The sequence below is a fragment of the Procambarus clarkii genome, chromosome 38 (assembly GCF_040958095.1).
Source record: "Procambarus clarkii isolate CNS0578487 chromosome 38, FALCON_Pclarkii_2.0, whole genome shotgun sequence".
Lineage (NCBI taxonomy): Eukaryota > Metazoa > Arthropoda > Malacostraca > Decapoda > Cambaridae > Procambarus > Procambarus clarkii.
The window spans coordinates 23,458,641-23,469,219 of record NC_091187.1 but is presented as its reverse complement, the minus strand read 5'-3'; the positions used below and the strand labels follow the sequence as shown (position 1 = coordinate 23,469,219).

The 10,579-nt window shown below is 42.5% G+C and overlaps 1 long non-coding RNA gene across 1 annotated transcript; it reads left to right on the top strand.

Annotated features, from left to right (window-relative positions):
• Positions 1-1,932: 1,932 nt before the first annotated feature.
• LOC138372229 (uncharacterized) lies at positions 1,933-3,981 on the top strand. Its single transcript, XR_011230750.1, has 3 exons — positions 1,933-2,032; positions 2,936-3,012; positions 3,738-3,981. It is a non-coding gene; the product is annotated as an uncharacterized lncRNA (long non-coding RNA).
• The last annotated feature ends 6,598 nt before the right edge of the window (positions 3,982-10,579 follow it).

The window sequence follows — 10,579 nt, the reverse complement described above, 5'->3', positions numbered from 1 at the left end:
CATAGAGAGAATCTCTACGGATCAAACGAAGGATAGCCCCCATAACAGCAGAACTTGTTGGAACCACCGCCAGACTGTCAATCAAAGACCGCATACAGAGATCGCTTCAGAAAAACCTTCAATATAGAACAAGTACATGGATGGATAATCTGGTCAAGATTCTAGAGAAAGTGGACTTGAAATGGACCATTAAAAACAATAGGGAAGATAGACCATATGAACACTTTTGGCAGCCTCCTCCATGGAAAAGAGTCGAGTCTAAAGATAATCATTGAATGATTACCAATTAAAAAATCAGCATGTGACTCGCAGAGGCTCAAAGTAGTCATAGAGCAACAAATGGAAACCATCTCAAGACCTACAATGACTCACATCTTCACAGACGGATCAGTTGATCAAGAAAGAGGTTCTGCTGAGGCAGCAGTTTACACTACCATTCATAAAGCTTACTGGAGCATTTATAGTGGGTACTCAACAATACAAACAGAATTATATGCCCTGAAGGAGGCCGACAATTGAGAATAATTTACATGATGTCATCATTCATACCGACTGTAAATCTTCGCTCCAGGCATTGTTATCCAGTCAGCACAGAGATAATTTTCGATTCACAGAAATCCAACATATAGGAAAAGAGACCCATAATCTAGGGCTGTCAATCACCCTAAATTGGATACGAAGTCACATTGGCATAGATGGTAATGAAAAGGCAGACTCACTAGCAAAAACTGCCACTGCTCTACCTGTTGTACATGTTCAAATACCTCCAAGTTTTTCACAGATTAAAGAGCAAATAAAGAAGAAAATACTCTCAACTATCAAAAGTCGCCACAGAGCCAAAGTAGCGGAAGGAAGATCCACTGCGATATGGTACAAACAAGCCACTAGTTACTCCTCTTTCAAGCCTGGCAAAAATATATTCAGAGACATTACAGTAGCCATACACAGACTCAGACTTGGTTACCAATGCTGCTGAGAGGTAATGTTATTAAAACAAGGCTAAAACCAATGCACTAAAACAGAAGCGAGAAATAAACTGGAAAAACGGAGGAATCCCCACCTCTATTTGAATCTTTGACCCAAATATCACAGTAACAAGGTTATCGCGAATAACCGAACTCAATTACGGGCTCACCATAACCCGTGCTACATGAACACTTCGTTCTGAGTAGCTAAATCTAAAACAACAACAACGTGTAAGTTTCATTGCAGATGGCATCCGAAATGACTACCAGAACGGAACCTACCCACATCGCCAACTTGGACCTGTCAGGTAACGTGAAACACGACATGAAGGAACTACAAGATTCTCTTTGGAGCGAAGGCAAGAAGCTCGACCAGACCCACACACAGCCTCGCCCCTGTGCCAGGTAAGTCCACTACGGGCTCACCATAGCCCGTGCTACTTGGAACTTGTTCCGAGTAGCTGAATCTATAACAATAACAACAACAACAAGCTTGACCATGTTGCAACCGACCCAGACTGATGAGAGAGAGTTAGGAGAATTGGTCAGTGGGAGTTTACAAAGTCATTAAAAGTTCAACAGATTATGTTATCCAAACTAAGCTGCTTGTTTATTAGCTTGTGAAAGAAACTATGTTAGGTTCTTGGATTTTAATATATTTGTTACGAACCCGACGACACTGTTGACGTATGGAGGAGCGACTTCAGCACCATCTGTGAGTCTGCTCTCAAACCCCCATGGAATTGGACTCTACCTGGACAACGCCATCTATTGGGGGTGGCGTAGTAGGTGTAATTGGCTCAAGATTCCTGCCTTGAGAAACCAGTGAGGTGGTAGTGAGTGACCTCTGGTGATAAGGCAATTCAAGACCAGCGCCATCTGTAGTTACTACGAGCATAAATGTCAATGTCCAAAAGAGTAAGTGTTGCTTCCTAATGTCTCCCGTACCTTAGAACTGATGACGTGTCTGTATCCACAGAGGTGCCGTGGGGCAGCAGTGGTACTGTGGATGAAAGTCTACCTTGAGCAGCCTGAACTCGCCCAACTTAGTCCCGTCTGACAACTAAGTGAGCCGCCGCCGATCAGAAGTGTTGTTAACACTAGTGGAGTAGTGGTGGAAGAGTTCGTCATATCCCGGGACTGGCGAAGGGGAGAGACGACAGAAAGTAAAGTGCCTGTTGAGGAGCGTTGCTATCCCGTTGCTAGACCGTTGCTAGAGGCTTCTGCCAGGGTTGCGACACCTCTGTAGTTGTCAGTGTAGTGGGGCCCTAATCAGCGCGTGGCTGAGGTTCTCTGCCAGCGCTCTGCTGCAGAGTGGTTGTTGGGTAGAGAGGCACTTCGTGATAATGTTGGTAGGCTCGCGGGTATTTCCTGGTACTGTGGCTACTAAGGTCGGAAGCGGAGCCCGAACATTAACGAAGGCTACATTATATTCGCGTCATGAGTGCTCGGTCTCCTATATGAGAACGGCACCTATATATATTTCCAAATAGAGTAATAATTCAGTTTGTTAATTTATGGTGATGGGAATATATTGAGTGTTTAGCTCTGCTTCAATACCACCCCCCCCCCCATGCACCTTTTTAGGTTTATTACACTACCTAATACTCTTTGAAGGCCAGTACCGACTTGGGGTCGGATACTATCATTTTGCCTCCACCATCAAAGAACCCAGTTGCGACCCATAGTGGCCATAACATTACTGAACATAATAAAACTCGCAAGTGATTTATCTGCGATAAACTATGGAGGGACTACAATGGGATTTAACTCTCGTCCCTCGACACGTACTACCAGTTGAACTAAGAGTAAAGAAATATCTCTTAATAGTTACTTGAAGTTTGGAAGGTACCAACATTAGCGACAGTATACATGTATCGGTAAAATTTTTAAAGATTAAAAAAAAAATCCTGAATTTGCATATACATAGGTAAAATAATAAATTAACATTTTTATTTATAATTTCACAGATGGAGCGAGGTAGATAAGCTTCTTGACAGACGAGGCTGTTGCGTACATCATTCGTCAATTGATTGAACAGTTCATGGTAAGTACAACAACCTCTTACCTCTTAAATTGATCAATAAATGCAAACTAATCCTCCACAAATGAAGGTTTAAAATTTTCAAAAATATTCGATTAACCCTCGTCTCTTTCGTAGCACTTAATGTCTACCACAATCGATCAAAAATTTAAGTTCATTGCATCTATTAACCCTATCAGAAACGTTAAGAACATAAGAATAAAAGTAATTGCAGAAAGCCTATTGGCCCATACGAGACGGCTCTTGTTCACACCCACCCAATCTCATTCACAAATGTTTAACCTACGCTTCAAACAATAAAGGTACTCCTTGTATTGTAATGCAGTAATTAGCTCTGCACAATTTCAACAATGTTACCGAACTACTATTCTCTCTACACAATCACAATAACGTGATGCATCAAATGAACAAATCCATAAGATCCGTTATGAGGGTTCGAACCTACGTTCGGGATCCCAGACGCGCCTTCTCTCTGTAGAAACTGCGGGAGGCTTTTAAGGGCAGTTGCACCCGAAGTTGCAATATTTTTACCATGTTGTCGCATAAGGCGCGTCTGGGATCATCCCGGAGGTAAGTTCGAACCCTATTCACGTTTTTTTTTTTTATGTATTCCTTCGCCTTTCTAGAGATTGTAATTCAGGCTGTCATTCTTCATATGATTCTTATATATTATTATTCGTGCACTGTATCCATATTAACGTGTTCCTTCTCTCCTCGGGAAAGTACAGAACCTGCAAGTAGTGTTAGATGGACTGAGAAATTTCTACGAAAGTGTCTTCTATGTGAACGTTCTAAAGTCACCGAAGTTGTTTGATCTGGTGGGGGGAGCTAGTTGACCTGGACAAGGTCAAAGATTGCAGAACTACAGTTTCAACTCCCGACGTCACCTTATTTAAGCGTAGATGAACTACCCAGAATGAATTACCTGCTGAACTCTTTTAAGAGACTGTGTTCTCTCGCAACATAAAGAAATCGTAAAAGATCTGATAAACTTTGCAAGAGATACACCGCCGAAAAAATGTCAGTATCCCAAGGGTGGGTTTAAAGGTGTATACTCCGAAGCTGTCGCATCTACGAACGTAAATGTCAAACAAACTCTTGGATAATGCCCAGCATCCCTTGGATAAAACTATTTCCCTGTTCCTATATTGAGGCTCGGATGACTGAAACTAAAACACAATCTAGACAAAGACGCAATCTACGACTAAAAAGCTTGTTGATTCCTCCTAGGAGAATGAAATAATTGAAACAAAGATGACCAAGATGACGACAAAGCTTCTAATTATAAATTATATGTAAATTATAATTAATTTGTTTTTAAAGTAACGCATTGTTAGTTCGATGACAAGTACTAAGACTGAATTTGTCTCTAAAGTATTTTTTATAAACATGTTACAAAAATTTTATCTTCATGTTAAACAAATTGTATTTTATCATTAACTTTATTGTATATAAACCAGAAATCTCTTTTTTTCTAATTGTGCAATAATGTTTATACAATAAAATCGGGTAGTAAGTGATAAAGACATTCATTTATAACTATCATTTTACTTGCAATGGGGAAATATTTCCAAATAATAACTTGATTAACTTCTAAACTTATTGGATCCTGCAGTCCGACACAAACAAGGGTTTTACACAACTCCCCTATGCACTCGAGCTATATCAAGAGGCCGAGCTATGTCAAAAAAAGTGTCTGTCATCCTAATATATAACTCCTATTATAGGATTATATGCTTTAAAATTTAATTTTTTCCAAATAGTTTGTGTAGCTCGGTTTTGATTCCCACTGAGACTACATTTCAAATTGTCCCCAACATAAATGGCTACTCCACCCCTTTTCGTCTGTGAAATGGTTTAAATCCATTTTTTTGATATTCGGCTAATGGTTCTCTACTTTTTCGACATTCATCAACGTTTCGGTAAGTTAAATATATTTTTCTATACAGACAAGGGCACTAGATTCGTTTTCTTAGACTTCCACTGTTAGTGTAATATACCCAAAGTTCGTTTATTTATATACACGTTATATTGGGGGTTAACAGAATAAGAAAATAAGTTGAATTAACGTTCTAGTAAAGCCACTAGCACGCATAGTTTCGGGCAAATCCTTTAATAGAAAAAATTGATAAATTAACAGTAAAATTGATGATAAAATGTTAGCAGGTCTTTAGGTAACTGCTGCGCAGTTACCTTTATTCTTAAGTTATGTTTTTATAATGTTTCGCGGTAATTGGTTCCCCATATCAACAACCCTGTTACTGAACCAATGTTTACTTGGGCCTTGCCTATTAACATTACAAACACTCTTAAGACTTCGGTACTCTAACTATTTTTTTACATAACATAAGAACAAATGCAAATAGGCAGAAGGCCTATTGGCCCATACGAGGCGGCTCCTATTTATAACCACCCAATCTCTCGTGTCCAACCCACGCTTGACACAATCGAGGGACACCACCTCCTCCACGTTACGCGGCAATTGGTTCCACAAATCAACAACTGTTACTGAACCAGTATTTACCCAAGTCTTAACTAAATCAAAACTTATCCAATTTATTCCCATTGTTTCGTGTTCTGTCTTGTGTTGAAACTTTTAATACCCCTATTAATATTTCCTTTATGTCCATTCATCCACTTGTAAACATCTAGGTTCCACCTGAGCAGCCGTAGGGTGAAGACGTGTCGTCTGACCACTCCGGCAGTTTGGGGAGGTTGCAGTTTTCGCCGGCAGGGGGTTTGGGGGTCTCTTACCCTCCCTGACCAGTGTTGCCTGCCTGGCTGCGTGCTGACGTGGGCGTTTTGACATGGGGAGCCTGGCAATTCCTCCTGTTTTGCGGGTAAATTCCGTGGGCCTGGAGTTCTCATGTAAGGCTGGCTATCCGGCCACCGAGTTAGTTACGTGTGACATGCTTCATGTCCCGGTGGAAGCTGTGTATGGAGTTGAGCTTGTTACGGCCCACCGAGAGATTGTCAAGTTCGTGGGGGAGGTGGAGTATCGGGACTTCCTCCAGCGGAACGAAGGGCGTTCGTTGCGGTTGCCGGATGGCGCCGGCTCAGTTACGATCTCGGACCGAAATGGTGCCCTGACATGTCAGTGTGCACGGTGCGCCCCTGGAGTTCCCTGAAGACCTTCTCCGGCGTTTCTTCGGGAGGTATGGTGCTGTCATCAGTGTGCGGGTGAACAAGCTTTCCTCGGGGAAGTATGCTGGGAAGCAGACGAACGTCCGTACCTTAGGTATGCGCCTGCGGTCGGATATCCCATCTTCTGTCCGGCTGCTGGGTTACTACGTTCGGGTGTACTATGCCCGGCAGCCCCGTACGTGTTTCTGGTGTGGCCAGTTAGGGCATCAGGCTGCCGGGTGCTCTGAGGTCCCTGCTGCACCTGTTAACTTATTCCGGGAAGAGGATTTTCCGCCGCTCCCTCAGGGCGTGGATTCCGGGGATGAGGAGGGGCAGGTCCCAGTCGCTGCTGCTGCGGCCCCCCCCCCTGCGTCACCGGACATGCCCCCGGTGCTTGTTGTCCCTCAGCCGAGTGCGTCTGCGTCTTCCTCGACTCCTGCTGCTGCGCCTGGTCCTGCACCCTCGCCAGGTGTTGCGGCTGTGTTGGGTGTTGGGGGGGGGGCTGCGGAGCGTCCTGTTGTGTGCGGCCCGATTCCCCATGTGGTTGGTGCTGCGACGGGCGTTGGTTCGCCCGGTTCGTGAAGCCCGTGGTTCTGGGTCCACCTCCGGCTGTGAGGATGTGCGGCCAGTGCCCAAGCGTTCTAGGCGCTCTTCTACTGCTTGGGCTGATGTGGAGGACTACGACGCGGGTGGAGCTTCGGGGGATGGTGTGGCGATTCCGGGTGCTTCGTGCTCTACGACGCTGGTGGTGTCTGATGTCCATGTGTCTGCTGTTGACGATGGTTGTGCGTCTGATTTACATCCTGTTCTTTCTCCGGCAGAAGGTTCTACGCAGTGGGAGGTGGTTGCTCCTACAGACGTGGATGGTGTGGGTCCTGGTGCGAGCCGAGGCATGAAGCTGGTGCTGAAGAAGGTTGCCAAGCGTGGGGGGTCCCAGCAGGTACAAAGTTCGGTGGTTGACGAGGGGCCCAGTGAGGCAGCCGAGGAGGCTCCCAGTGCGCTGCCCATTGCCCGGCCTCATGGGAAGGAGCCTCTCCCTCTCATCTTGGCCTCCGGAGTGGCAAATGATGCTGACCATCCGTTGCGTTTTGACATTGATGACCGTGTGCGTCCTGTTCCGTGGTGCCCTTCTACCATCTGGATTCGTCGGGCTCGGTGTTTTATTGCAGGTGTGCCAGAGTTAATGCCTGATCCTCGTACGCTCCAAAATGACCCTGCTTCGGAGGACCTTATGTTACTTTGGGAGGCGTATTGCATTCGATTCCCGGCGGAAGAGTGGCCGGACAAGTATGAGATCTTTTCGTAGTCTGCGTGCTTGCTGTGTGTTTAGTGTGTGCTTGGACCTGTGGTTTGTTTGAACTGTGTTGTACCTATTGTGCGCCCTTCAGGCTGGTGTTATGTTTGTTCTCTTGATCGTTGTTTTGTTGTATTTTTCATCTGTTTTTGTTGTCGGCCCTTAAGGCCGGTGTTTAGTGTCTTTGTATGGATGTGTATTGATTTGTTTTGTGCTGAAGTGTCTTGTTCTGTTTCTTGATGTACTTTGTTGTTTCATTCTCGGTCCTTCAGGCCAGTGCATGTATGTTGTTGTGTTTGTGCCTGTTTTGTTTTCAGGTGTGCGTGGTTTGCTTGTTTATTGTTGTTGTTTATTTTGGTCTCGCCTTTTGTTTACGGGGCGGATGGCTTGGTGTGTGTTTTTTATTAATGTATTGTTTTTATATTGCTTTACGTGTTGTACGTGTTTGTTCTTTGTTTTGTTTGGACAGTATTGTGTTTGTCCTGTTATGTTTCATGCTATGCCTGTAGATGTATGTTTTGTTTTTCTGGAGGTGTTGTTTTGTGTTGTTACTGTAATTGCTAGTTTGCCATTGTGTTCTGTTTTGTGCTTTGATGTATGATGTATTTTTCATGTTTTTCTTGTGTATGTGTTTTGTTGTGCTCTGCTGTCGGCCCTTCTGGCCGGTGGTCTATTGTTTTCCTTTCTGTTTATTGTATTTTTATTGTATTTAAATTGCATGCTTTGCATGTAAAAATAAAAAAATATAAAAAAACTTGTAAACCTCTATCATGTCACCCCTAACTCTTCGCCTTTCCAGTGAATGCAACTTAAGCTTTGTTAATCTTTCTTCATATGAAAGATTTCTAATTTGGGGAATTAACTTAGTCATCCTATGCTGGACACGTTCAAGTGAATTTATATCCATTCTATAGTGCGGCGACCAAAACTGAACTGCATAATCTAAATGGGGCCTAACAAGAGCAAGATATAGTTGAAGAACAACACCAGGTGTCTTGTTACTAACGCTGTGATTAATAAATCAGAGTGTCCGATTTGCCTTATTACGAACATTCTTGCATTGATCCTTTTGTTTTAAATTCTTATTAATCATAACTCCCAGACACCTTTCGCAATCTCAACACCATCTAGCTCATATCTTGTAACTCTATCATCATTACCTAGCCTCAGAACTTTACATTTATCAGCATTAAACTGCATTTGCCAATCCTTTGACCATTTCAAAACCCTATCTAGATCAACTTGAAGTGATAGTGAGTCCCCTTCCGAATTAATTTCCCTACCGATTTTCGTATCAACGGCAAATTTGCAAATGTTGCTACTGAAACCTGAATCTAAATCATTTATATATATTATAAACAAAAGAGGTCCCAGGACAGAGCCTTGAGGCACTCCACTTACAACATTTTCCCACTCTGATTTGACTCCATTTATACTGTTCCCTTTGGTATAGCCATGCCCTAATCCAGCTTATTATAGCACCCCCAATACCATGAGCCTCTATCTTTTTAATCAGTCTTTCATGTGGCACTAAGTCAAGGTACACAACATCACGATCCTTACCACTATCAACTGCCTCAACTATGCTAGAATAAAAAGATAACAAATTTGTTAAACATGAACGGCCATTTATAAAACCATGTTGCGACTTAATTATTAATTTATGTTTTCAAGATGAACACGAATTTTATTTGCAATTATAGATTCGAGTAACTTTCCCACAATAGACGTTAGGCAAATTGGTCGATAGTTAGTCGCAAGTGATCTATCTCCTTTCTTAAAAACTGGTATCACATTAGCAACTTTCCATAACTCTGGGACTCTGCCTGACTCTATTGATTTATTAAATATGGTAGACAGTGGGTCGCAAAGCTCCTCTTTGCATTCTTTAAGCACCCTGGCAAACACTTCATCCGGCCCAGGGGATTTGTTTGGTTGGAAATTTACTATTTGTTTAAGAACATCCTCCCTGGTAACTGCTAAACTCGTCAACCTGTCCTCGTCCCCACCCACATAGACTTGTTCGGCTGAAGGCATATTGTTAGGTTCCTCTTTAGTAAATACAGATACAAAATATTTATTAAAAATACTACTCATCTCTTCATCACTATCTGTTATTTGACCTGTCTCAGTTTTTAATGGACCTATTCTTTCCCTAATCTTTGTTCGGTATAATTGGAAAAACCCTTTAGGATTTGATTTTGCTTGCTCTGCTATGCGAACTTCATAGTTTCTTTTTGCTTTCTTTATCTCTTTTAGTATTTCTAACCAGTTGTACGAATTCCTGGTCTAAACAGACTTCCCCATTCTTAATCCTTTTGTACCACTCTCTCTTTTTACCTAAAAGGTTCTTCAGATCCTTTGTTATCCATTTTGGATCATTAGTATTCGATCTATTCATTTTATATGGTATACTACATTCCTGGGCTTCGCTTAGAATATTTTTAAATAGGTTATATTTTGAATCCACATCGAAAACCCCTTTTACGTCACCTATCTCTGGGCTACCGTCTAGCTCCAATACCGGCCCACACCCCATACCCAAGACTTTCCAATATATTTGACCCAAAAAAATTCTTAGGCTATTGAAATCAGCTTTTCGAAAATCAGGCACTTTAACTGAATTTTCTCCTACAGATCTATTCCATTGAATGCTAAATCTGAATTCTTTATGATCACTGTTCTCTAGCTCACTCCCTATTTCGATGTCCTTAATTTGTGTTTCCCTGTTAGATAACACTATTGAAACTGGATTAACACTATTGAAAATGGATTAACACTATTGAAACTTAACACTATTTCCTGAATTGAAACAGGAATTTCCTCAAGTACTTTCGTATATTAATACATCTTCAGAAGGAAATTATAATGTATGTCTAATGAGACGTGTCATGACTAGAACGAGTTGAATCATTGTATGATGGACGTAAAATGAATAGTACTACATTCGTTGAAGAAAGTTTGTTTGGATGCTCCGAGACAACACTTATTTAAGAGGGAGGAGTGCAGGCGTTGAGTCACAATAACGTGGCTATAGTATGTTGACCAAACCACACACTAGAAGGTGAAGGGACGACGACGTTTCGGTCTGTCGTCCGAAACGTCGTCGTCCCTTCACCTTCTAGGGGGGGGGGGAGGAGTGTTACGTAAAGT